Source organism: Rhinopithecus bieti, unplaced genomic scaffold (genome assembly GCF_001698545.2).
Source record: "Rhinopithecus bieti isolate Rb0 unplaced genomic scaffold, ASM169854v2 scaffold_5882, whole genome shotgun sequence".
In the NCBI taxonomy this organism is placed as follows: Eukaryota; Metazoa; Chordata; class Mammalia; order Primates; family Cercopithecidae; genus Rhinopithecus; species Rhinopithecus bieti.
The window spans coordinates 256,227-277,526 of NW_016805188.1; the positions used below are offsets into that span (position 1 = coordinate 256,227).

The 21,300-nt window shown below is 38.6% G+C and overlaps 1 protein-coding gene and 1 long non-coding RNA gene across 3 annotated transcripts in view; one reads left to right on the forward strand and one right to left on the reverse strand.

Moving 5' to 3' along the window:
* The window catches only part of MACC1 (MET transcriptional regulator MACC1), a 79,561-nt gene extending 63,082 nt beyond the window's left edge, over window positions 1-16,479 (reverse strand). The window contains exon 1 of one of the 2 annotated variants that reach the window (XM_017871545.1): window positions 16,414-16,479. The gene's annotated coding sequence lies outside the window, so the exon portion shown is untranslated. Of the gene's footprint in view, window positions 1-11,642; window positions 11,689-16,413 lie in introns of those variants that run through there. The other variant, XM_017871546.1, reaches the window with a different exon arrangement.
* A 182-nt stretch (window positions 16,480-16,661) lies between these two features.
* Window positions 16,662-20,847, forward strand: LOC108529316 (uncharacterized). The gene is made up of 4 exons (XR_001885489.1): window positions 16,662-16,737; window positions 17,353-17,460; window positions 18,708-18,881; window positions 20,473-20,847. It is a non-coding gene; the product is annotated as an uncharacterized LOC108529316 (long non-coding RNA).
* The last annotated feature ends 453 nt before the right edge of the window (window positions 20,848-21,300 follow it).

A 21,300-nucleotide genomic window follows, 5' to 3' on the forward strand; every position in this document is an offset into this window, starting at 1 on the left:
AAAGCCCCCCCAAAAAAAAAAAAAAAAAAAAAAAAAAAAACTTCCAAGATGACTAGGGGTTATTTGGTGGGATGGATTTCTATTATTATGCTTTTAATTTTAAAAAATATTCTAAAGGGAGAGAAGTGGTACTATGTCATCTGAATTGGTGAATCAAATTTAAGAAAGACCTTGATGAGAGCTGGTCACACTCAAAAGAAGTATGTGACACAGTCTGAGGTTTTAATTAAAGAGAGGGAAGAAAGAAGCAGCAGGCTCATGCAATGCAAGAGGCCAAGAGGGGTTCTCAGTCTCTCCCCCCATGGACTAATTATGCAGAATTTATGAAATGGGTTCTGGAGGTTGAGTTATCTGGGTTCAAATGCTCCACAGTGAAATTTGTAGGGAGAAGCAGGATGCAGTGCTTCAGGTAAAAGGAAAATGTTCCACAATGGTGTAAAAACAAGAGTGAGGAGAACTCGTCCAGGAAGCAGCAAGCAGTTCAGTAAGACTGAGGCATAGCAGTGGGGAAAGAGGCAGAGGCAAGGATGGGGGAGGGGCAAGAGGGAAGGATGCAGAGAAAGGCAGAGGCTGGTCATGATACACTTACAAGACAGACTGAGGAACTTCAATTTTAGCCTAAAGAAGACACAGAGGAGTTTAAGTTCAGTCAATAACATGATCTCATCCGTGATTTACATTTTAGGAAGGTGGAAAGCAAAAGTTGAAGCAGAACTAGAGACAAAGAGCGAGGGCAGTAGCCTGAACTAGGAAAGTGCTTGTAACAATGGAGAGAAGTGGACAGAGCCCACCTTGTCCCTTGTTTTTGACTCCTAAACTCCAAGGATTACAAATTACCCGCTTGAGGTTTTGCATTTAAGACCACCTTAGATTCCATTTTTGAGCTTCTGTCTCCAAGAATGCAAAATGTGAAGCTGAATCTCTGTACCAGTTGGACCCATGTCTTCCTGTAGGGGAAATGAGTTTCAAACCTCACTGACTGCTAATTATTCTTTATGTTTTTTCAATTGGCCCCTGTATTTCCTTTCCCCAATAAAACTGTTATTCTCACACACTCCTAGGTGTTTAGTGTGAATAACTATTTTATTGTGAATTTTATCTATCTTCATTTGTAAAAGCTCTCTGGGTTCAAATGCCAGCAGAAAACAAGTTTGGTCTCAAAACCATGTCCGCACATTCAAACCAGTGAATAGTTTCTTCGACAATCCTACCAAAATGAAAGGATAATGTAGACAAGTGCAGTTATTTAGCAATTCACTAATGCTATCTAAAACTGCTTCCATTTGTTCACAGTCTTTTGGTTATATTAACTTCTGTAGGTAAATTTTACGGATTGTAAAATGGAAAATATTAGAAACAGATACAAGACTGTGTTTGCCATCAAAGCTATGACATGGAGATGGGCTTAGTTTCCTTCTTTTAGAAATTTCTAGATTCCAGAATATGCCTCTTTATATTTCGGACATAGAGTAAAGTGGTTGACACATTTCATACTTGCCTTGATAGTCAATGAATGTGTGTTAGAGGAAAGAAAATGTGGCCCAGAACCAAAGAACCTGATCGAGCTTCTAAAACTCTCCAATCTTCAATTTTACATCTATTAAGTAGTAATAATAATAATTATTCCCTTTCCACTATATTTTATGAGAATTAAATGATTTACTACCTGTGATGAGAACCAAAAACTTTTTGATTTTGGAAATGTTCTATATCTGTCCTATCCAATCAGGTAGACAATAGCTACATTCATGTCGCTGTTGAACACACTTCATGAGGCTGTTGAACACTTGAAATCTAGCTAGTTTTACTGAGAAATTGAATTGTCGATTTTCGTCAGTTTAAAGGGCACTTGTGGCTAACATTTACCTGACTGGAAAGTGTAGCTCTAGAGTACTGATTCGGTTTCAGTTATTCCTAGTCTAAATTCATTAATTCTACCTTTGCTCTGGAAATCCATAGCTAGCATGTTGTCTTTGTTTAAAAATGAATGCTCTCTTTATATGTGAGCAAAGATAAGTATGTAACCTTCTTAAGAGCAATTGGTGAGATGTAACAAAGTGCAACTGTGTTTTGTCCCCACTGTGCTTTTAAACAATTGATTCATTGGGGAAATTTTTTAAATACCACTGATGAAATTTCCCCAGTTGGTCCCATGTATCTCCTGGTCACTCTTAGATTAAAAATAGAAAAAGTCCTGGGTTATTTTAAGTTTCAAAATGCAGTATTATTTGTAAATTTTCATCAGCATGCCAGTCTCCCAGGGCAAGACTGATCCTCCCCTCTCCACACTACATGGGTCTACAGCCTTTGGGGAAGAGGGGTACAAGTGCATATCTCCTCTTTTTCCACCTCACCTCTTCCATCACCCAACTAACTAGCTAGCTTCTGCTACTGATGGCTCCAAAGTTGGAAGCTTCGACAACCAGCAAATATTTATTGCTGCTGCTGCTGATCATGAAGATGGTGTGTGCGTGCATGCATGCACTTTGGAAGATCCTGAGAAGCTTTCAATGGCTATACCTGTGAAGTGAATGATGCATCCCATTTTTAAGTCAGCTAAAGCCTCCCTGAGCCCTGGTTTCCAGGCAGGCAAACACACCAAGCTTTCCTGGAATGTGCAATGAGGTGAAGCAATAGCATCCTTCGTCTCTTCACCTAGCCCTCTGGATTAGGATAGTCCTTCAAAAATCATTCTCACAAAATCCTCTCACTGTTCATTCCCCCTTTATTTTTTCCTGCAACTTGGAAGTCAGCGAGGAGCTCAAGATTTGTGAAAATATTGCCAATTGGGATTTTTGTCAGATACCTCTTTCTGGTATCTGAAATCAATCGTTCTTGGAATCTTAATGAATTTTTTCAATTTAACAACCTGTTTCTATGCAAAAATGATCATTGTGGCTCTGGTAATAATAGGTAATGGCTGGAAAATTACATAATCATAGTGGAAAGAGTGGTACCTTCATAAACAATGTGGGCTCATCACTAAAATATATTAAGTGAAAAAAAAAGGAAGCCAGACATGTTTCCATTTGCATTTTAAAATGTAATTTTTATGTATGTACATGCTTTTATATTATTTGGATTTTTAATTATACAGAAGAATTGCTTTAGGGTTCTCCTTATTAGCTTTATAAATATTATAGTTGGATACATATTGAAGCTTGAATTTATTGCTCAATTTATTGCTCAATTCTTTTTTTTTTTTTTGTCTGTCACCCAGGCTGGAGTGCAGTGGCGTGATCTCAGCTAACGGCAAACTCCGCCTCTCGGGTTCAGGCCATTCTCCTGCCTCAGCCTCCCCAGTATCTGGGACCACAGTCACCCACCACCACGCCCGGCTAATTTTTTGTATTTTTAGTAGAGATGGGTTTTCACCGCGTTAGCAGGGATGGTCTCGATCTCCTGACCTTGTGATCCACCTGCCTCGGCCTCCCGAAGTGCTGGGATTATAGGCGTGAGCCACTGCGCCCGGCCTGCTCAATTCCTTAGAATGTGATCTTCAAGTCTTTCTATTTGGCACAATATCTCAAACATCTTTTTTCATCCTGAACATCCTGAGACATTTGTGTCTCAATCCAAGTCCAAGTGGAAAGCACTTCCCACATAATTGATCAACTTGTTTATAAGATCAACCTGGAAAACTGAATGAAACGCCAATGATAGAAAAAGTGAGTTTATATTTTTTGGTTAGGTGAGCTCTAACAAACATACTTTTCACAGGTGACTACAGAAAAATAGGTTGAATTACAGGCAAAACATAAAATTGCATTCACACTGTAAGTTTGTAAGCTTCATGAAAATAAGGAGGAATTAAGCACCACATCTTAAAGATGATACTTTATACTTGATATTCTAAAACAAGAATATGTGTACTGCTTTTCGGTTTATTAAAATTATCCATCCAAACATGAGTACAATCTAGTGAGTAGGAGACGCTACCATTCTCTTCAATTAGGAAAGGATAAAGAAGCCTTTTCTTAGCACCTAGTTCAAGGATCTATAATTAAATTTACAGCCGTGTTTCAATGAACAAATTTCAGTAAATTTTTAATTTTTGATATATGAATTCTACTTTATTTGCATATTAATATAATTTTTTTAGAATTGGAAATAAATGGAAGAGAAAGTCTGGTGTAAAGTTTTGCGTCTGATGGATTTTCAATGAAGTCAAAACATTGTTTCTAGCAAGTGCCTTGATCATAAACTTTTTGCTGTAACTCGCAGTTGGAACTAAGTCAGAAGTTATTGCGTAGAATTAAAGTTAGGTGTTCAACTTCATACCAAAAGAACATAGAATCTGGAAAAAAATAACTCAAAGACAACATATTAGTAAATCACATTATTACAGTAGATATTCTTAAAATATATTTTCCAGGACAAAGCAAGAATTGGGAAAAGCCCAGATCCTAAGGGATTTCCTTGATCCTCTTCCTGCTGTGATCTGTGGTGTGGTCTCATTCGGTCATGATCTCAATTTCCTAAAACCAGTTCATCACCTCACCTATAATTCAATCTATTTTTTTCAAGTAGCCTGTGAAAAGAAAGTTTGTTTCTTATAGCTCACCTAGTTACCAAAAAATATAAACTCATTTGAAATAATATTCTTATTTTATTGCTATTGCTTTGATCATCTCTTCCCTGTTTTCTTCGGTGGCTCCTCCTGTGATATCTGTTTATTTAAATATTTCTCAAGGGTTTTTTGGTTGTTTGTTTCTTCTCAGTTTCAGTGATCTCCTTGAGTCGTTCCATCCTTTTCCATGATTCGAAATCCCTGTTTTTATGCAAAAGCTCAATGATGTTTGTCCCCAACCAAGACCCCTCCCAAGAGCTGCAGAACTGTAGCATTCACTTTCCTGATGTCTCCATGTGAACACCGACCCTACCCTCAGGCACCTCCATATATACCTCACATCAGTATATCTCTTCTTCCTTATCTCCATTAACAAAAATGCCTATTTCTTCTCCTTAGCTCTGCCTTTTGGAATAGTTTCACTATCTTCTCTGTCGTTTTAAACAAAAATCTTAGAGCCCTCTTGAAGAGCCTTCTTGAGCTCCATCATCTTTCTCACACATTATCATCATCTACTTGATAAATCCACTACCTAGTAGCTTTCTTTCTGATATCATGGTGCCTGCCTTGGGTTAGCCTTTATTATTTCCTTTCTGGGGTCCTGGTCCCATCTTCACCACACTGGTCTCCCACATTATTGTATTGTCTCTTCCTTCCCTAAGTCATTCTGTCCATGGCGAGGACAGTCATCTTCCTGAATCACAGGTACAATCATGACATTCTAGTGCCTATCCCTGCCACTCTACTGAAACTGCTCTAGAGAAGACTTCCAGTGACATTTAAAGGACATTTTTCTCTTTTATTTGGCATTTCTGTGACATGTGACACTGTTAGCTTTTCCCTTCTTGAGAAGTTCTCCTTCTTTGTCCTTATTCACTCTACCTTCCATTGGGATTTTCTCTTGTTTCTCTGATCTCTCCTTTTCAGTCTCCTCTATGGCTGTTTCTTTCTCTGATTAAACTTTAATGTTATCAGAGGGCAGCACCATAGGCACCCTAAACTTCTCATGCTGCCATTCTTAACATCCGTGGGAGAGTCACCCACACCCATGATTATAGCTACACTGAAGGATTGCTGACTTCCACGTCTGTTAATCTCTAAACCATTTGCCCTCCTGACTCCAAGACCTGTTCCATTGCTCAAGGAATTTCTCCACATGGATGGCCACGGGTACGTCAAAGTTGGCCAACCTCAACTCATCTGTTCTTCCTTCCAAACCTGCTTCTCTTGTCTTTCCTGTTGAAAGGAATGAGGACATCACCACCCACCCAATCAGATACCTATGTCAGAAACTGAGAGGTAATCCACAATCAGTTTTAACTCCTGTGGCCCCCCCCGCCCCAGTCACTGTTGCCAGTCCATGAACTTCTACAAAATTAGTATCTCTAAAATCTTCTGCCACGTTCCGTTAGTAATTCGACTTCTTTTGTGCAGGTTTTATTATTTTCTCACCTAGATTTTCGTGGTAAATCTGACCTGGTAAACTGCCTCCGATCTTTTCTATTTGCCCTTCAAATTATTTTTAGGATAATCTTTCTAAAATGCAAGTTTCATCAATTCAATCCCTTGTTAATTTTTTCTCTTTCTCTTTCTTTCTTTTTCTTTCTTTCTTTCTTTCTTTCTTTCTTTCTTTCTTTCTTTCTTTCTTTCTTTCTCTCTCTCTCTCTCTCTCTCTCTCTCTCTCTCTCTCTCTTTCTTTCTTTCTTTCTTTCTTTCTTTCTTTCTTTCTTTCTTTTATACAGAGTCTTGCTGTGTCACCCAGGTTGGAGTGCAGTTGCACAGTCTCGCCTCACAGCAACCTCCACCTCCTGGGTTCAAGCGATTCTCCTACCTCAGCCTCCCAAGTAGCTGAGATTGCAGGCATGTGGCACCCCATGTCTGGTTAATTTTTTTTTTTAAGTAGAGACAGGGCTCCACCATTTTGGCCAGCCTGGTCTCAAACTCCTGAACTCAGGTGATACCCCCCACTTCTGTCTCCCATAGTGCTGGGATTACAGGCATGAACCACTGTGCTCAGCCTATTTTTAAATCTTTTAAAAGGATTTTCCTTCTCCTCTATAATATGGTCTAATGCTTTTATATGTTAGGACATACAATTCAAATTCTAGAAATTTATCTTTAAAATAAATCAGATATGTCCTAGGATTTTTGAACAATGTGCAACATGGTGCTATTCACAATAACAAATATTAGAAAAAAAACAAGTGTTTTCACCAATAAAGGAACAAAGGATTGTTTAAATTATGACATACAAATGAGCAAAGTTTAAACTTGTATTATAGAAGAATATACGAAGATATCAAAATTGTGTAATACCCAGGTAAGTGAACTAAAAGTGTTATATAACTTTTAAAAATTATTCATTTATAATATCTATTATTGGCATTAAAAGGTTAACAGGATATACACACTGATATGGTTTGGCTGTGTCCCCACCCAAATCCCATCTTGAATTGTTATCCCCATAATCCCCATGTGTCATGGGAGGGACCCTGTGGGAGGTAATTGAATCATGGGGGAAGTTTCCCCCATGCTGCTCTAATGACAGTGAGTAACTTCTCACGAGATCTGATGCTTTCATAAGTGTCTGGTATTTCCCCTGCTAGGATTCATTCTCTCTCCTGTCACTCTGTAAAGAGGTGTCTTCCACCAAGATTGTAAGTTTCCTGAGGCCTCCCCAGCATGCAGAACTGTGACTCAATTAAACATTTTTCTTTTATAAATTATCCAGTCTCAGGTATTTCTTCATAGCAGTGTAAACATGGACTAATGCAGTAAATTGGTAAAATAAGTGAGGTGCTGCTATATGGATACCTGAAACGTGAAAGCGACTTTGAAACTGGGTAACAGGCAGAGGTTGGAACAGTTTGGAGGGCTCAGAAGAAGACAGGAAAATGGGGGAAAGTTTGGAACTTCCTAGAGACTTGGAGGGCTCAGAAGAGAAGAAAATGTGAAAAAGTTTGGAACACCTTAAGAGGCTTGCTGAATGGCTTTGACCAAAATGCTGATAGTAATATGGACAATGAAGTTGAAGCTGAGGTGGTCTCAGATGGAGATGAGGTACTCATAGGGAACTAGAGTAAAGGTCACTCTTGGTATGCTTTAGCAAAGAGACTGGCAGCAGTCTGCCACTGACCTAGAGATCTGTGGAACTTTGAACTTGAGAGAGATAATTTAGGGAATCTAGGAGAAGAAGTTTCTAAGTGGCAAAGCATTCAAGAGAAAGCAATGCATTAAAGTTTGGAAAATGTGTAATCTGATGATGCGATAAAAAAGAAAAACTCATTTTCTGGGGAGAAATTCAAGCCTGCTGCAGAAATTTGCATAAGTAATGAGGAACCAAATGTTAATCACCAAGACAATGGGAAAATGTCTCCAGGGAATGTTAGAGACTTCATGGAAGCCCCTCCCATCACAGGCCCAGAGGTCTATGAGGGAAAAATGGTTTTGTGGGCAGGGCCCAGGGCTGCTCTGCTCTATGCAGCTTTGGAACATGGTTTCCTGTATCCCAGCTGCTTCAGCTTCAGTCATGGCTAAAAGGGGTCAAGGTACAGCTCAGGCCATTGCTCCAAAGACTGCAACCCCCAAGCCTTGGTGGCTTACACATGGTGTTGAGCCTGCTGGTGGGCAGAGGTCAAGAATTGAGGTTGGGGGACCTCTGCCTAGATTTTAGAGGATGTATGGAAATGCCCGGATATCCAGGCAGAAGTTTGCAACAGGGGTGGGGCCCTCATGGAGAACCTCTACTGGGGCAGGGCAGAAGGGAAATGTGAGATTGGAGTCCCCACACATAGTCTGCTCTGGGACACTGCCCAGTGGAGCTGTGAGAAGAGGGCTACTGTCCTCCAGACCCAAGAATGGTAGATCTACCGACATCTTGTACCATATGCCTGGAAAAGCCACAAACACTTAATGCCAGCCTGTGAAGGCAGCTTAGAAGTGGGCTGTACCCTGCAAAACCACAGGGCTAGAGCTGCCCACGGCCATGGGAGTCCACCTCTTGCATCAGTGTGACTTGGATGTGAGACATGGAGTCAAATGAGATCATTCTGGAACTTTATGGGTTAATGACTGCCCTACTGGATTTCAGACTTGCATGGGGCCTACAGGCCCTTTGTTTTGGCCAATTTCTCCCATTTGAAATGAGTGTATTTAACTAATGCCTGTACCCCCATTGTGTCTAGGGAGTAACTAACTTGTTTTTTGTTTTACAGGCTCATAGGGAGAAGGGACTTTCCTTGTCTTAGATGAGATTTTGAATTTGGACTTTTGGGTTAATGCTGGAAAGAGTTAAGGCTTTGTGGGGGGACTAATGGAAAGACATGATTGTGTTTTGAAATGTGAGAACATGAGATTTGGGCCAGGGGTGAAATGATATGGTTTTGGCTGTGTCCCCACCCAAATCTCATACTGAATTGTAATCTTCATACTCCACATGTGTTGTGGGAGGAACATGATGAGAGGTAATTGAATCATGGGGGCAGTTTCCCCTGTGCTACTCTTGTAATAGTGAGTGACTTCTCATGAGATCTGATGCTTTTGTAAGTGTCTGGCATTTTCCCTGCTGGCACTCATTCTTTCTCCTGCTGCCCTGTGAAGAGGTGCCTTCTGCCATAATTGTAAGTTTCCTCAGGTCTCCCCAGCCATGCAAAACAGTGAGTCAATTAAGCCTCTTTCCTTTATAAATTACCCAGTCTTGGGTATTTATTCATAGCAACATGAGAACAGACTAATGCACACACAAACCTTAAAGGTATGCATCCTTGGTAAGTATAATTGTGATTCATAGATTTTCTATAATGAATATGCAATGCTTTTGAAATCAGCAAAACACATGTTATTTTATAAATGTCTAAATCAAGTTGGCAGATTTTTTCAAGCAAATTTCTTTACCCAAAAAAACCATCTTAGAATATCTTCCACTGTTCTCCTCTCTCTCCTCACTGCACATCCACAGCCTAGGTTAGGTATCACTGTCCTGTGCAAACCTCTGGCACAGTTCTTACATTGTATTATAAATTTTATAAGTGTATTTGTCACTTTCATGGCACTATAACCTCTTTCATCCCTATGTATCCAGTGCTAAGCAAAATACAGGTAAAATACATGCTAACTGAATAAATGATTGAATGGTGCTACTTCTGTCTCAGTGACCCATATTGATTCCCCACTGCCTTCAGGAAATAACGTGCACACTTCTTAGGCTGGTATTTGAAAATCCTTCAAAATTGGATGTGACTTATCCTTTCAATCTTTTTCTTTTCATATTGTTGCCCCCATTTCCCCAAGTACATCTCTTAGCACTGCCATCAATGAGGAGGGATGGCATCTTGTTTGTTCACTGCTGTATCCCAGAATGTAGCCTCAGAACCTCTCAATAGATGGTCAGAAATTATTTGTTTAATTAAAGATTAAATAAATTAATTAACTTTCTCAAAAATATTCTGTAGTTGCCACTTTCCCATATTTTCTAAAGAGCTACTGCCTCCAATTTTTGCCTCATTAATCTCCTCTGTCAAGACTCCAGAGTTTACTAAAGTTTAGTCACCCATAAGAATCATTTTCCAATCTTCCTATGCAAAACTAAATTATTCTCAGTACAAATATAGCACTTATTTGATATCTCCCTCTTATTATGTGTGTATGTATGTTCTTTTGATATTATTTACATAGTAACCAGAGTCTAAACTTTTAAAAGTTAAAGATTGTAATAATTTGATGTCTCTCTTCTCAGTTTGCTCCCATCTATCATTTCTCAACTGTCCTAGACGGAATAGACGAACAATCTCTATTTACTATTAACATAAGGATTCCTGGGAATCAGTTTCTTCATCTCTAAAAGAGGTATAATAGCATTATCTGCCCCTCCCCAAAATTAATTAAACAATATAATATAATTAATGCATTTGGCATAAAGTAAGTACTCAATTGGCACTAATAGTTACTATCAATATTATCATTATCATTATTGTGATTAGTATGATTAATACTAAAGTAAGTGCCTGTTAAATGGAAAAGTCATATGATTAATACGAAAGTAAATGTCTGTGGAAAAGTCAGTCAATCTTTAACATCACAGGTTGAGAAACAGAGAGGTGATTTCAGATCAAATTTTGCACTGTATTTTAAAAATGGGAGTGTTCCAAACATATCTGAGTCTCCCAGATGCCACAAGCATCTGGCTTTCAGTTACATCTGGAAAGATTATTTGATTAGAACATTTGAGATAAACAAGTGGGTTGAGAATAGAAACAGGAACTCCTATTTTGGCTGGGAATATAATGTGTTATAAATGTTTTGGAAAGCAATTTCTCAATATCTCATAAAGTTGAAGATACACATGCCCATGGTTCAGCAAATCAGTTTCTGGAAATATTCACTAGAGTAATTGTTTCATTTGGACACAAATAGGAATGTAATATAATATTTTTATAGACTACTTATGATAGCAAAATGCCATACAGCCATGAAAATAAGTTGTGCGATAAGAATAGACATGGATTAATCTTAAAAGTATAATGCAGAGAGAAAAGAGCAAGTTGCAGATGAATAATGCATACTTTATTGTTTCCATAAAATTTTCAAACATTCAAAACACTATTATAGACTGTTTATGGATATCATCACATACACAGCAGTTGAAAGAATAAAAGCATTTAAAAAACAAATAAAAGAATAAAAACATACACTGCAGCGATACCGACAAAGATAGGATAGTGGTAACCTCTGACGGTGAAAAGAGAATAGGATTAAGGAGGGTATTTTTTAATCTTTAATATTTTATTTCTTCAACTGGGAGGTGAGTACATAAGTCTTTGCAGTATCTATCTTGAAGTGTCTACTACATATTACATGTATTGGGGAAATATCTAAATTAGGTGTTTTCCCACTGGAAATAGAAAACATACAAAACTCTTCTACCGTTCCTGGAAATTAAACCTGATGTCTGTTCTGGCTGGAGATGAAGATGTTTCTGTTTATTCTAAGGAAGGCCCCTATAAAGAAGCCTCTTATCTCTGGGCAAGGTGGTGGCCATAGTAACCAAGAGAAAACCCCAAAGAGAAAATAAAACCTGGGAGGAAACAGTCAGCATGCCCTTCCTCTGTCTTCCCGAGTACCTGAAGATTCTTTCTTCAGCTCTCTTCTCCTGGAACCTTAAGTGGAGCAGGAGGAAAAGCAGAGCTAGGTGTCATTTTAATAAGGAACATATTTGTCTCCTCCATTTATCTGGCCCTCCCTGATGGCGCTCCAGAATTCCAATCCCACATGATTAACAACGTAGTTTCCCTTTTCTGCTTGAAGGTCCATTCTCCTCTCAATTTCAAATCACCTGAGATACAAAGCTGCATTTTCCCACGAGAACAGTTCCCTCTCTTTTCCTTCACTGCTACTGTCCTTCTCTCAGACCACCAAGCTTAAAATCTCCAGATGCCTAAACAACAAAGATGGCAGCCCGCTCCTCCCTCTGAGAGTTCTGGCCCAGGGAGTTTTCAAATTTCTGTAGATGGGAGAATACTAGCGGGAGTGGCTGGAGGGCCCGGTTAGCAGGTTCCACCCAGTGAAAAGAAATGAGATCGGGGACCTGCTTAAAGAACCTGTATGGTCATGCTTTCATAGAGCAGCTGTTCTGTGCTGGGATAGCACTTCCACTTTGGTCGACTTGGCATCTTCAACGCCCGCAGGCTGGAACAACTAAGACGTGGAAAATGCAAAGATGGTGGCCCACCCTTCCCTTTGGAAGCTCTCTTTTCAAAAGAAGACATACATGTGGCTAACAATCATATGAAAAAAAGCTCAACATCACTGATCATTAAGGAAATACAAATCAAAACCACAATGAGATATCTTCTAACACCAGTCAGAATGGCTATTACTAAAAAGTCAAAAAATAACAGATGCTGGCGAGGTTGTAGAGAAAAAGGAATGCTTATATGCTGTTGGTGAGAGTGTAAATTAGTTCAGCCATTGTGGAAGACAGTCTGGCAATTCCTCAGAGTCCTAAAGACAGAAATACCATTCGATCCAGCAATCTCATTACTGGGTATATACCCAAAGGAATATGAATCATCCTATTATAAAGACATATGCACACGTATGATCATTGTAGCACTATTCACAATGGCAAAGACATGGAAGCCCATCAATGATGGACTGGATAAAGAAAATGTAGTACATATACACCGTGGAATACTACATAACCATAAAAAAGAACAAGATCATGTATTTTGCGGGGACATGGATGGAGCTGGAGGCCATTATCCTTAGCAAAATAACACAGAAACAGAAAACCAAATACTGCGTGTTCTCACTTATGAGTGAGAGTTAAATGATGAGAACACATGGACACATAGAGGGGAACAACACACACTGAGGCCAGTTGAAGGGTGGTGGGTGGGACGAGGCAGAGGATCAAGATTAATAACTATTGGGTACCAGGCTTAAAACCTGGGTGATGAAATAATCTGTACAACAAACCCCCATTACATAAGTTTACCTATGTAATAAACCTGCGAGTGTACCCCTGTACATAAAATAAAAGTTAAAAAATAAAATAAAATAAATAAAAACTCAAGAGCAGCTTGGCCATCACTGTCATTATTATCATTCAGTTTTCTTTTTTATCGAATGATTCCTTCATCCCCTGCTTCTTTTCCATTTTAATTCCTACCACTCCTCATCTATTCATGTTCAGCTTATGGAAACCTATTTCCAAAGAGCTCTCCTGGCGTCATGTTCCCTATGCTCCAATCCTCCTGCACACTATGCCCAGGAGGAACCCCCTAAAGTATGGATTTCCACAGTCAGCTCCTGGTCAGAACCGTTTTGAACCCCCTGCTATCTAGCCGCTGAAGAATAAATCCCTTTAAAGCTTCTACAGCCAACCTTATTCCAGCATTATCATCCAAAATCCCCTAGAATACCCTCCATGGAATACCCAATATCCCTCCTTTCTTTCCAGCTACATGTAAAAATAGCCCATTCAATTTCACTTCCTAATTCTTGTGCTTGATATTCCCCCTACTTCAGTGTTTCCCAAACTTCACTCATTCTGGTACCTCATCATGATTTCTCCACTACCAATTGCCACCTGAACTACTTTTTACTTAATATTTCCTGTAAATTCACTCTTATTTTAAGTAAGATAAATACTTGAAAGGTTAATTTTATTAGTACCATAAATGAAAAAAAACCGATATCTATTGTAATAAATAGGCAATAACTATATATAAATGTTATTTTAAAGGAGCAATCATATTAAACCAAGTACTTTTTGCCTGCTAACATTTATTGCTTATTCTGTGAATGTTATAAAGGAAACTTAAACAAGTGTTAGGAGAGCTTTAAGTCACATCAAAAACAGCAAAACTTATTTCTGAAGAATTGAAAGTAAGTCAAAAAATAAAACATTCTCAATCTGTCATCTTAATGTTATTGATTGATCAGTCCATCTGTTCCCAAAAATCATTTAATGTACACAAAGTTTGGAAAATACTGCTGTACATGAGATACTTTCATTACCTTTTCCTGCCAATCTCAGCTCTGCACATTTCCCCAGACCTGCCTAAAGTTCCACCACCTCCCACAATGTCCTCTTGAAATTCGGGGCACTGTGACTGCCCCTTCCTCTGGCAGCCTGGGTACGCGTCTCTTCTGTGTTTTAGGAAGTCACTCCACTCTGCTTTTTAATGACTCATATACATCTCTCAAGTTTATTTATTTTTTATTTATTTATTTATTTATTTCATCTCCGGTAATTATAGTTGAAAGAAAGGTTTTGAAGGTGTTTTTAATCCCCTGATACTGAGCATCACACCTTCTGTGGAGTGACTCTATGAAGTGCATGAATGACTAATGAATTAGCACTTACTCTCTTTAACTATTTATGAGGACATATCTCTGCTAGTAGATAAGGATCCCCTCAAAGGCTATGCATGAGTTTCTTCTAGCCTCTAAACTCAGCCCAGTGGGAGTATATTGCAGGATTGCTAGAAATCTTTGTCAAACAAGTAAATGACACTTCCCAGAGACACTACACCATAGACAGCATTTGACAACAACAAAAAAGAAGCCACCCTTTTAGAAGCATACTGTGTTCAGTGCCTCTGCAGCTTTCCTCCACCTTTGGAGAATTACAAGTTTCATTCTAATGCTATCCTGGACTTGCTGACATAGTGTTTACATTTATTAATATATGGCATATCACATATAAAACTCTGCACACTCATCTAAAATGCTGGTCGTTATCACCCTCAGTTATCACCAGATACCATAAGAGATGTTTAGTCTTCATAGACACCTAGGCATATGTGTGGTCTTTCAAGAAAAAATTCTCTAAAAATTCAACAGACATGTCTTCAAGTTCAAAATCAGTATAATTCCAAAATGTCTTTTGTCCTCCAAATCAGCCAATACATTTTAAGATAAGATGATGTTTAACAAACTTTGCCTTAATAGTTTATATTATCTCTAAAACACAAACAGATAAAATATTCCATTTGTAAATTAGCTACAAGGAAGTTGAGAAAACTGGAATAAATAATATTTTGCTTTAAGTTTTAAAATGAGTCATAACTAAAGCTTTTAAGCAAATTGTAACTAATAATTATGACTTCAGAATTTCTAGATTCTGTACACTATCCATGAAATTATATTAAAATCACTATTATGAATAAATGATAATCATGTAATTAAGTTAATGGGGGCATAAAAGAATCACTTTAAGAATATACCTGAAACTCATCATTATCGCCTAGTAATTGCTATGTAAAAACCAGACATTAACACAGATAAGTTAATATCAATCCTAAATTAGACCCACGGAATATAGACTTAAGACATTTTTAGGGAATTAGGAAGACCTTTAATAAATGGAAGGCACTGGAATTTTCACTACATGCTTTTGATCTTAAAATAAATTTGTAAAATCTATCTTTATTAATTGTGGTAAAAAACTTAACATACAATTTACCATCCTATTTGTAAGTGTTTACACTTACAAACTGTAAGTTCAATAGTATTAAATATATTTACGTTGTTGTACAGTCTCCAAGTGTTTTCATCTTGTAAACTGAAACTCTACATCCATTAAACAACTCTCATTTCTCCTTCCCCCAAGCCCCTGGCAACTACCATTCTACGTTTCAGTTCTGTGAATTTGACTACTCTAGATACCTCATGTAAGTTGAATCATACAATATTTGTCTTTTTGTTTCTTTGGTGTGTTTTCCAAACTTAACTGAAACTTAATTAGGATGAAGCCAAGTTACCCTCCATCATTTATCACCTATCTATTCGGTACAACCCACTGTGCTAATTTAATGTTATTAACCTTATGAGGTAGGTTATGCGCACTTTACAGATGAGGAAACTGAGACTTCGTGAGGTGAAACATCTTGTCAATGGTCACAAATCTAATAAGCAGTGGGGCTGCTGATTGCAACTTTATTTAACTTCAAAACACAGTCTTTTAAACATGCCTGTATGCTTTTTGAAATATTTAAACTTTTTAGGGGATTTCAGCCATCTACATATTTTAAGCAACTCAGAGTGTTTTGTTTTGTTTTTGCCTTTGATGGTTAATGCCACATGGGTTCCTGCTTTTTAAAAATAAACTACTTTATTCTAAACCATGTCTCAAGGTATTATTCTATTCTGTGTCATGAGGTTTATTCTAACACATGTACCATAAGCCCACAGAATAACAGTTACCTTCCCTTTATTTAAAAGCAAGACTTGATTTAAGCAGTTGGTTTGTTAAATTTTTCTGGAAATTATACAACTTCCTAGTGTGTAGCACATATCAATAGTGAAAGGAATATTATTTTTTGAAAAGCAGCACTTACATTTGTGGAAGTGAGCCCCAGCTTCTTCAGTTCAGACACATGGTTTTAGTGAATAGAAGTCACTCTACCAAAACCGGGTACTCTTCAAACACGCTTTGCTCCATATGCAGGCAGGCAACTGCACCCCTGCTTCCTGAGCCACCTGGGACTTGAAGTTCTACCGGTGTGGCTTCAAGGCTGCTCAACCAGAAACCCCAAAAGGCAAGAGAACTACGATACCCACAATTCAGGCTCCTCACCCGAAACCAGAAGAGGGCGTATGGCTAGAGTTTCACCCTAAGAAGAAAGGGGAAGCAGGTGGAAAAGCAATTAAAAAAAAATCAGGTGAGTATATCTAAGAACAATCTGTAAATATAATCTTATTTCTATGAAAGGAAATAAAAGTGGTTTAATGTTTGCCAGGGAGTAAGAAGGCACCCTCAGTCTTGGCAATAACTAAAAAATATTTATGCAAACAAATCCTCATGCAGCTGGAACTTGCCCCACCAGATTCTCTTTCGGTGATTCAGAGCTGAGGGTGCCTCACTGCCCTGTGGAACAGGTGAATAAAGTCTTCCCTGGTGAGTGACAGTGTCTAACTAGTTCCCCCTACATCAGCACTGTGACTGTCACTCAAAAGGTGCTATAGACATAATGGAGACCTTTTGGCATTTCACCTTCTAAAATGCTCTGGATTTTTAAGATAACACTTTAAAATGTAAGAATAAAGTTTTCTTGATATTTTCTTCCATTTTACTTTCCATTTCTGTGTTTTGTGTTTTACTTCTGTGTATTTCAGTATTATTTTGTTCAAAATTCAAGAAAGAGAAAATTAAGGAGAAGGGGAAAAAATGTAAAACTTAGTAAAATGCAATGTGCAATAATTGTTTCACATTTTTTTCCCAAAATCAGCAACAGAGAATGTTAAAAACAAATGTGTTTCTCCATTTGCTCATACAGCATCTCTCTCTAGACTGTTATTTCCTGTTAGACACAGCCCAGAAAACGAATAGAGACAAGTCCTGGCTGGGTCTGGGTTCAGAAACATAACAGAAGGATTCATCTAAAGTAAGTAGATAGCAGAATGACATCTGCCATGTCATTCTGAGTGACAAAGAAAAAGTTTCCTTTCCCTTTTCTGCACTTTCTCTCCTACTGTTCCAACTGCCCCTTCCTCCCTGATGCATCCCGGGCTGTCATGCTGCCAAATCACCTAATCCACCCAGATTCCCTTTGAAGTTTCCCCTTGACTCATCCCATGATCCACACTGAGCTGTTCTGTTTCTCCTTGTCACAGGTTCCTCAACTCTCTACTAGAATCTAGCTTTCCTTTATGTCATTATATTTTTTTCCAAAACAAATAATTCTTAATTTACCCAACCCTACAGATGGCGTTCTGCACGGCATTTCTCCTCCCTGAAATTATCTTTCCTCATCTTTAAATGTTCAGAGATTTCATTTTTTCCAAAGCTCAGTGAAGAACACTCTTCACCAAGATGTCCTCCTCAGTTTGTCTTAATCTGAGTTATTCTCTTCCTCCTAATCAATTTCATAATATTGTATCTGCTCCTCTCATAACACATTGTGTATCTCGTTTCATTGGTTTACGTGGGTGTGTGTGTACATATGCAGCCTTACATTCCTATTTGAAGGCAAGACTTTATTGTATCCCCACCTCATTAACTCATTAATGTACATGTAGATGTTTGTGATAAACAATCAATGCCTAAAATAACTGAGATATTAACTCTAAGGTGTGTGTGTGTTAAAACCTAATGCCATTTTTATCTCTCCCAGAAAACATTTACATTTAAAAAACTCTCTAAATGCCATGCATGACGAGTACTGTTATCAGAATCCCCCTGCGGTCTAGTCTGGTGTGGCTCCCATAGCCTTTATTTGCAGAAAGGCAAAGTATTAAATCTAGCAATTGAAACCTTGACAGTACCCGAAATGAAAGCCCTAGTAGGTCAGCACTCACTGTTTACCAGCTCCAATCCCTGCTCTGCACTTGCCTTTCTAACAGCTTCCCAAGGACTGGGCTCCCTAGAGTCCTCAGTCCCATGGCCTTGGAGACCTGGCCCTACCTCTATCTATGATTTCCGATTATCAGCTCCAGCATTTATGGATCCCTTCCCCTGTTACCTAATCTACTGGCTCTAAAGAACAAACTCTGCACTTTGGACTATTTAAATCGTTCTTAACCATTGATCTCCTCCCCCAGGGAAGGGAATTCTTTCAACAGTTGCTAGTTCCCCACACCTCTGCTTCTATGGGATTCTTCTGGTCCCCACATGCTCTGCTGTGTCTTCTAGCTGTCAGCCACTGTGGAGGAAGTGAACCTTCTAGATCCTGCTGACTCATACAATGAGTTTTGTGTCGACCATCAGACAAAAGGGCTGGCTGGTGAAGGTGGCTGTTGTCTGGAAAGTACTCCCAGCTCTCCTCTAATTATGTCATAAGGACAGGAGGCCCCTTAGCCTGCTTGTGTGAGTATCACCAGCTATGTAAAGTTGGGGCCTTAGCTCATCCTCAGCACATGGCTCAGGATCACTTCCTTAAGAAAGTCTCTTCTGACCTCCTTAACCCTACCATGTTTCTTGTACTGACTTATGCAATGGTTACAACCAACATAGAAGCTGAAATCCCAATGACTTACTGTCCCAGCTGCCCTTGTAGATAAGGGAGAGGCAAAGCACTTAGAATGGCAATCAGACATGGCTATCTGGGACCAGGGATTAGGAACTGATGACACAAAGAAGCAGGGACAGAAGAGAACCCACTGTTGTGGTGAGCAGAGGCAGCTGTGCAAACAACATGCTGTTCCGGATGTGACTGTGGTGGCCTTGGGGTTCAGAGTCCAGTGCTCATGGCGTTGGTCATGCAAATTGTGGTTCCTGGGTCTTAGCAGAAACAAGGAACCTATTCAGTGGCATTGCTTTGGCTGCTGCTCTGGCTTCATAAGCCATGTGCCTGATTCTTAAGCCCCTCCCAGCAATTCTGGGACTGAAGTTTGGTGTGTTGCTCTTCAGTCTGGATCTGCCACAGTCATTTGCTGTTGCTTGAAGCTAAAAACTCTGAGTGATACCTACCTCTCACACAACTCTTACCACATTGTCACTACCTACCCCAGTATATTTAGACTCCATCAGATCAAGTACTGGATTTTACTTATCTCTAAATATCCTAAATCTCCACAGTGTCTGGCTATAGTACATGTATATATATTTGACCTACATTAAACTGGTCAATGAAATGAGGAAGTCTTGCTTAAAGTTCCTTCTAACTTAAAATTTGCCTGACCACATGGAAGCTGTCAGATTGCTCATTAATGCAGAGGTAATTCTTTTCTCTTAACTACGGTTAGAATTTAGACTCTACCCCTTCTCTGTATCTCAGAGGGAGCAGAACTAGTGATTTCCTATGCTGGAGAGGGAACTCAAACACACAAGCTATTGCTTGTTGTTATTTAATAATCAAAAGGATTTTTGTTTCCTTTTTTCTTTTCTTTTTTTTTTTGTAGCCTTCGGTGGCCTGTGTCGTATGTTAAAGTCACCATGTTTGCCCCCTGTAGTACAAATATACCAGAAAGAGTGATAGGAAACAGCATATTCCCCCCTTGTTCAGATTTTTCTCAGTATGACATTATCTTGGAAAAAGAAAGGCCACATTTGCAAACTTGGAAGAAAGATCCCCCTGGAGTTTTTTCTCTGTCCTGTTTCAGTATGTATTGACACTCAGAACCTGGGCTGCTGTGACATCCGTTTTCTGGGTCACTTTGTCCCTGAGTCATTATCATCCTGTAACTTTCTGAAAACATTTGACTCTGCCATTTACCAGTTAATTTCAGTGAATAGCTTAAATCATAGTAAAATGTTAGGGCCAGAGTAAATTTAGGTCAGATTGATTTTATTTCCCCAGATTAAGAAAGTGAGCCAAGTTGTTGTAACAATTTCATAGTTTCCTTCATTACATTTTTTGGAGCTTTACTTAACCGTAAGATGAATCATCCATAAATTGACCCCCACAAAGCTGTGGCTTAGATGTTCATCACTCTTTTCTGTCATTTGTTGCTTTCAGGATAACACGCAAGGAAATATGGGCCAACTCTTCACATGAGCACAAGATATTTCCGTGCTAGCCTTTTGCAAGTAACAGCAGAGAGAGCTCTGTGCAGTTTTCGCTGGAATGCCTATGAATTACTTGAGTCATAAGTGTAATCTAAAGAGTTGTCCATTTGTTGACTCTTTTGTATTTGTATTGGTAGAACTGCCGCTATCAAAACCAAGATCACTCTTTGGGAAGATCTTTAGGTGTCTTTACATCAACTTCTCTGGAGTTTATGTGACTTTCCAGAAAATTTCCAAGGCATAGTTTTGTCCCTAAGTCCCATGAATATGTAATATTTTGTGTCTCTCTATTAAAATAGCACTTTTTGTGCATTCAATGAACAAATATATGTGTCTGTGTGTGGACAAACATATCAATTACTTCACCCTCTTTAGCGGGAAAAATAATTTTCTCTGAGTTTCTGGAATACCAGATAGTGAGTAAGTTCTTTATTGGAATATCAATGTTTAATTATATTCTATAAAGCTCACAATCTAGAAACCCAAGACAAGGGGGTGGCAGATATTCCTAATTCATTTTCTAATATGTTTAGATAATAGGCTTCATTATCTATCTATCTATCTATGTAAATATCTTGCACATTTTTAAATTTTGCACAATAAAATGCAAAACTTTTAAAAAATATTAACATCTATTCACATACTGTTACGTTCTGTGGACACCATCAGTGGGATTTTATGAGTAAGTAAATTTTTCTGACAATTGGAAACTCTGTAAGAAAGAAGCAGTACATTTTATATCCTGGTAATATTGTCTCTTATTTTTCATGTACCTAAT